Source organism: Camelus bactrianus, chromosome 2 (genome assembly GCF_048773025.1).
Source record: "Camelus bactrianus isolate YW-2024 breed Bactrian camel chromosome 2, ASM4877302v1, whole genome shotgun sequence".
NCBI lineage: Eukaryota > Metazoa > Chordata > Mammalia > Artiodactyla > Camelidae > Camelus > Camelus bactrianus.
In genome coordinates, this window is record NC_133540.1 from 77,071,708 (window position 1) to 77,078,299 (window position 6,592).

The following is a 6,592-nucleotide window of genomic DNA, read 5'->3' on the forward strand; positions in this document are numbered from 1 at the left end:
CTCACTTATATGTGGAATCTAAAATTAAAAAAAAAAACAAAACAGTAACAGATTCATAAATACAGGGAACAAACTGGTTGTTGTCAGAGGGGAGGAGGATGGGGGGTTAGATAATATAGGTAAAGAGGATTAAGAGATAAATACTTCCAGTTGTAAAATAAATAAGCCTCAGGGAAGTAATAAACAGCATAAGGAATGTGGTCAATAATACTGTAATAACTTTGAATGGTGATAGATGGTTACTAGACTTATTGTAGTAAACACTTTATAACATATTTAAATGTTGAATCAGTATGTTGTACACCTGAAAATAATTTAATACTGTAATCAGCTGTACATCAATTTTAAAAAGTTTTAGGAAAAAATTTTAAGTTATTAGTTTGAAACATTTGAACACATTGTTAAGCATATCTCACTTGTTTACATTTTAACAAAAACCTTTCACTGTCATACTCATAGGTTTGAGTAAATGATGAAAGAACAGGAGAAAGCCTGACAAATCTTTAATCACTGCTTTTAACACACACACACACACACACACACACACACACACACATTTCTTCCATCTCTGCATAGAGCCAGTCCAGAGGTCAGTATTTCTCAGAAGTTACTCTGGGTTCCAGCTACTGGAGAAGCGTATAGATCTAGGTTGACATCTCATGTGCTATAATCAGGATGAAGGGGGCTGTTCTGAGGTATCTACTGACTCCTTTCTCCAACAACTTAGGTCACATCTCCCTACACTTTATGAGATCTGGAAAACACATGTCCTTATTAAGTTCAGGGAATAACAGAGGAGCCAGAGGTGATCTAAAACCTAAAATATAGCATATTGGGAACTTTGGTATTCCTCCCCACTGCCAGAGTCAAGAATCAGTGGAATGTCAAATCAAGCAGCATTTAATAATAACTGTGGTATCTCTGCATTGAGGGAAAGTTGCCGAATACGCTTACTATGTTGTATTCTCTTCCTTAAGATAAAACATTCAATATACATGATATATGTAACTCTTGGTGATTATATCTTTGCCACTTTGATTCCTGGGTGATGCAAGAAAAATTTCACTTTTTGTTACATGTAAACCTAAAGAAATATATAGGATACATTGAATAAATGATCTCCCAAATATGCTATAATAATGGCATAAAACATTACTATAATACACTATGTATTGTGTATGCAAGTATATGCTACTATAGTTTGATCAGTATGGATGTCCTTTCAAATTTAATCTTCATGAAATATCAACTTGGCTGTCTTGTACATGTACACCACTGTATCCCTTAGTGTGGCTTGGGGCCAGGCACATACATGTATTCATTCATTTAATAAATATATGCGACTACATATTATTAACAGGGAAATAAGTTACAGAGAGGCTAAGTAACTTGCCCAAGTTCACTTAACTAGCATACATTGGTTTGAATTCAAGATTATTCCTAAAACAGTCCACCATGACTGCTAAGGAAAAAAGGTCACAGTGACAGTACTCTGGAACTCACACCAATATGCGGGTCTACCCCAGATGTGTGCCACTAGGAAACATTTTCAGTCACAGATTTTGAATCACTGTCAAGATCCATATCTCTGTCTGCTTATATTACAGGTATGTTTGTCTCCAGGGTAGATTGTGACTCCGTAAAGAATGGACTTAATGTCTTATTCATATGTATTATATTGAGCTAGTATAGTGCCTTGTACTCAGTAGAGTTCTGATGAATTGAATTACAGGTACACAATATGTTAGTGGCACAACTAATTTATAGAAATGAATATCCTTTTTATTGGACAAGGCAGAATATAAATATATACTTATAAACATATGTATGTACATGCACACAGAATGATGTAATCTACAATCAACATAGCATCAAACTCCAAACCAAACTAGAGGGCTATGAAGTGAGGTTTCTTTCTAACTTTCTACAGAGATAAAAGAATTTAAAACCAAGCTAGATTTTCCAACAACAGAAGGAATACTTGGCACTGTGTTCAGCGGTCCTGCGGATCTGTCTCTTGCTTCAACAGTGTTTGGACCGAACAGACCCAGGGATGCCCCTTGCTCCAGCCTCCAACCACCCTTCAGCCTTTTTTCCAGTCACAACCTTTGGAACCAGCCACTCTGCTATCCTCAGCCTCTGGGACCAGACTTTTTTTTTTTTTTTTGAGCTTAACTCCTTATTACTGATCAATCATGAGCGCCCAGATTTCGTCAGAATTATTCCACCGAAGTGGAGGCTGCCTTCAACCGCCTGGTCAGCATGCATCTGTGGGCTTCCTACAGCTACCTCTCTCTGGGCTTCTATTTCGACTGCGAGGATGTGGCTCTGGAGGGTGTGGGCCACTTTTTCCACGAATTGGCTGAGGAGAAGCAAGAAGGCGATGACTGGCTCTTGAAATTGCAAAACCAGCACAGCGGCTGCACCCTCTTCCAGGACGTGCAGAAGCCACCTCATGACGAGTGGGATAAGACCCAGGACGCTACGGAAGCAACTGTGCTCCGAGAGAAGAACCTGAACCAGGCCCTTTTGGATCTGTGTGCCCTGGGTTCTGCCTGTGCAGACCCCCACCTCTGTGACTTCTGGGAGAGCCATTTCCTAGATGAGGAGGTGACACTCATCAAGAAGATAGGCGACCTCCTGACTAACCTCTGCAGGCTGTCTGGTCCCCAGGCTGGGCTGGGTGACTACCTCTTGGAAAGGCTCACCCTCAAGCACGACTATGAGCCTCTGCAACCCAGCAGCCTTTGATGTCAGGGCTTCTGCCTGACGCCTCTCTCTGCAGTCACCAGGCAGCTTTTTAACCATCCTGGAGCCCTCTCCCAAGCCATGGACCAAATGGAAACAATAAAGCTTTTAGCAGGAGAATAAAAAGGGAATACTTGACATGGGTTGAGGCTGGCAGTGTTGGGCATGAATCTCAAACTAGGCATAGATGCTAAGTTGTAAAAGACACCTTGAAAGACAAATAGTAGAGGAAAAGTCAACCAACTAAAATATGGGACAGATAACAGAAACGGCCTAGATAAGTGGTTAGCATTAATGTGAATAGACACCAGCACCTCCTATTGGACTCTTAATTCTATTAATATGCATGTATGTGTGTATATACACGTGTGTACACACAGGTATGTGTGCATACGTATATATAGCAACAGACAGATGGACAGAGAGGCTCCCATTCAGAATAGGGTCTACCTGGCCAAGGATAATAAGACTACCTATGTAGATCTGGCCTTTACAAGCAGGGCTTCCATCTGGGAAGAAGAGAGACTGTAGAAAAAATTTGTCATAAAGAAATGCTCCATTCCCAGAGGAAATGAAATATGAAGACATGTCGAGCACAAAAGAATAAAGCAGCCATCCCAGCGACACTGAGTTGGATACAGAGCAAGAACTTGTTCAGTGAATCAAGACAGAAATCATTAACTTAAACTGAAGAAAACAGGGCAGAACCAGACTTGCAGCAAAACTGATGAAGTGTTAAAATTGCCTACCTCTCCTTTCTCTTTCAGTCTCTTTCTCGTCTTTTCCTCTTTTTCTTCCTTATCTTCAACAGGAAAGGGAGGGATCTTACAAATTAAGGTCACACATAACAAAACTGTAACACCATTTGAACAATGACAACAGACAAGTAATGATGAGAACCATAATCATCCCAGACAACGAAGTCTAGGGGAACTATTGCTATTGTGCACAAAACCAAATGCTTATCTTTCTGGCATTCAAAGCAAAAGGGGAACATAATAGGATACATAGCCCTCAATAGCTAATAAGTAGAAAACCAAATTATCAGAAAAGAGATATTTCCCTGGCTCTGAAATCTGAGAAGAAACATTGCACAGATCTACATTGAAACTTTTTAAAGCCACATAGACAATATGGTAATAAGGTCTTTCAGGAGAACAACAAAAAAAAAGAAAAGATATAAAGAAACTTTGGATGAATGATGAATTCATAGAAATAAGGAAGAAAAAATCAGCAATAGAAGCAAAGATGGGACATCTAAGACTAAAGGAGACAGGCAGAAATACATAATCACAAAAGATAAAGAAGCACAAAGAAGATAAAAGTGGTAGAATCATTTTCACAATTGAACTGGACAAGAAAAAATATAGATTTTAAAATGATGTAAAATACTATGAACCAATATTTGTCACTGTAAATGTCTACATCTTCCCTAGAAATATATTCATCATTTTCATATAGGTCTCTCTGGCAAAAGTCATTATGTTTCAGAATTATTATTTTAATGTATTGGTTACTAAATTAAAATTTCAACTATTTTATAAAAGTTCATTATGTTATCTCTTAATATCTTGCTTAAAAAGATTGCTCTGTTCCAAAATGCCACAGTACTTTGTAGAGTTGATCTTTTGCAAATGTAAGAGAAGGAACAGGAATTAGTTTTGGAATTATTCAGGCTTAGGTTTGAATTGAGCTCTTCAACTTACTGCCTGTCTGACCTTGAGCAAGTTAGCCAGTCCTTGGCCTTTTTAATTTAGAATATGAAGTAAATAACTCCTGTATCTCTGAGTTGTTTTTATTATTAAATGAGATCATGTATATAATGTTCTCCACAAACTTCTAGGCAAGTATTAGATCAATATTACTGCTGTGCTTTGATGGGCTTGGAACTCCATATCTTAACTAGGCAAATGAACACATTTGTGTCGGGTAGTAAAAAAGAAACCTTCGAAGGAAAGAATTTCCTAAATATTTATACGGTAAAAATAACCTTAAGAAATAACCCTGTGTCTGTAGTTTTTAAATTGCTTCCTATTCAACAGTTCATTCATTAAATATCTATTCCATATGAAACGCATCATGCTGGGTAATATATGCACTAAAATAAATTTTACCTGCTTCCTCAGCAGTCTAATGGTGGACAGACATGTGTAACTAAATTTTGAGGATTAGCCAAGTTCTGAGGAAAACACATGAAGCTGTGGAATGTAGAACAAATGGAAAAGTTTCTAGTCATTCTAGAAAGGGTAAAGAAATAATGATGTTTCCTAATTTCCTGTACGTTAAAATATTCTACATGTTAATAAATGTATGCAGCACTGTAATGATTTTTGCATCTCATGAAATGATATTTCTTCTCAAAAGGGTTTCAGTGATTTTTATCCCAAGAAATTTATAAGTACCAGGATTCTTCAGTACAAAATAAGCAATATTTATACCCCTGCAAGTTTAACTTCAGTTTTCCCAAATCAAATTGGAGGTCTGATCTCTCCTTTTCTAATAAATACAAATCAAATTTAGTCATTCTTTTACCCTTGCTCCACCACCTGAGACCCACCAGTTTCATACAGTTTTTGTTTTTCCTTTTTTCATTAAAACAAATCTCTGTAATACGGCAACCACACTACTTTAGTTCTGTAAAATTATTTTAAGTTTTTTTTCATGATTTATTTTGTTACTTAGGAGATATTTCAAGATTATGGTTTAGCTCAAGGTACCAGCAAATTTTTTTTTGTAATTATTTAAGGAAGTTTTTTTTAGTTTCAAAAAATGTTTCTCATAATATTTGTAGTAATTCCCTGACAGAATAAGAACTCCCCAGTGCACCAAGGTGGGCTACAGAAAAGTAATTCCTCCGGCTCACCTACCATAAGCATCCCATGGTTCTCAAGAGTTGTGTAAGGCTAGAGACCTGCGGTTAGTTCAAAGCCTGGTTGGCCTATTGCAGAATTATTCTTGAAGTTTTAAGTGTTGAAGTGGAAGTAACAGCACATTCTAGGTTAAGCCACACAAACCAATTTCACTAAGGGAATGGAAAACTAAGTTTAATGGAAAACCAAAATGATATTTTTAGCCATTCATATGTTCAGCAAATATTTATTGAACATTGCTATATGGCAGGCCCTGTTTTACTTGCTGGGGAAATATCAATGAGCGAAACAGACAAAAGTTCTCATCCTCCAAGAGCTTACATTCTGATGGGGAAACAGCTACAAATCAGGGCCAACTTATCCATTACCTACAGGGCCTAAGCCCCACAGTACTATGAAGGGCCCACGAGAATGTTTTAATTTTAATGTGTTTTAAAACCAGAAGGAAAAATAGAATGTTACAATAATGCATCCATCTGAATTATATTTTTCTTCATACCGATGCAGTCATAAAATATAATTTAAAATATTTTTATGGAGGAAGGGGATCATTAAGGCAAAAGAGCCTTGAGGCCACAGAAGTCACATTGTAGGCCTGCAATAAACACAAGTGAATAAGTAAATTATGTGGTGTATTAGAAGGTGAGAAGTTCTGTGGAAGAAAAAAAGGAAGTGGGATAAGATTGTTTGTAATTTTAAGTGGAGTGTTAGAAAAAGCACCTGAGAAGCAACTTTTGTTCACAGACCTGAAGGAAGTTAGGCAAAGAGCGGTGTGAACCTCTGGGTGAAGAGCACTCGAGGTGCAAAGATTAGCAGATGCAGAGCCCTGAGACAGGGGTGTGCCTGGAATGTGGAAGGAGCAACAAGGAAGCTACTATGACTGCAGCAAAGTGATCTCTGGGGAGAGATGCTGAAGATCAGGCCATGGAGCTGGTGGGAGTCAGACTTTGCAGGGCTTTGCAGGCCACTTCAGA

At 37.8% G+C, this 6,592-nt stretch overlaps 1 pseudogene; it reads left to right on the forward strand.

The window, feature by feature from the left end:
- The first annotated feature begins 1,801 nt into the window (after positions 1-1,801).
- On the forward strand, positions 1,802-2,751 carry LOC105078899 (ferritin light chain pseudogene; annotated as a pseudogene).
- The last annotated feature ends 3,841 nt before the right edge of the window (positions 2,752-6,592 follow it).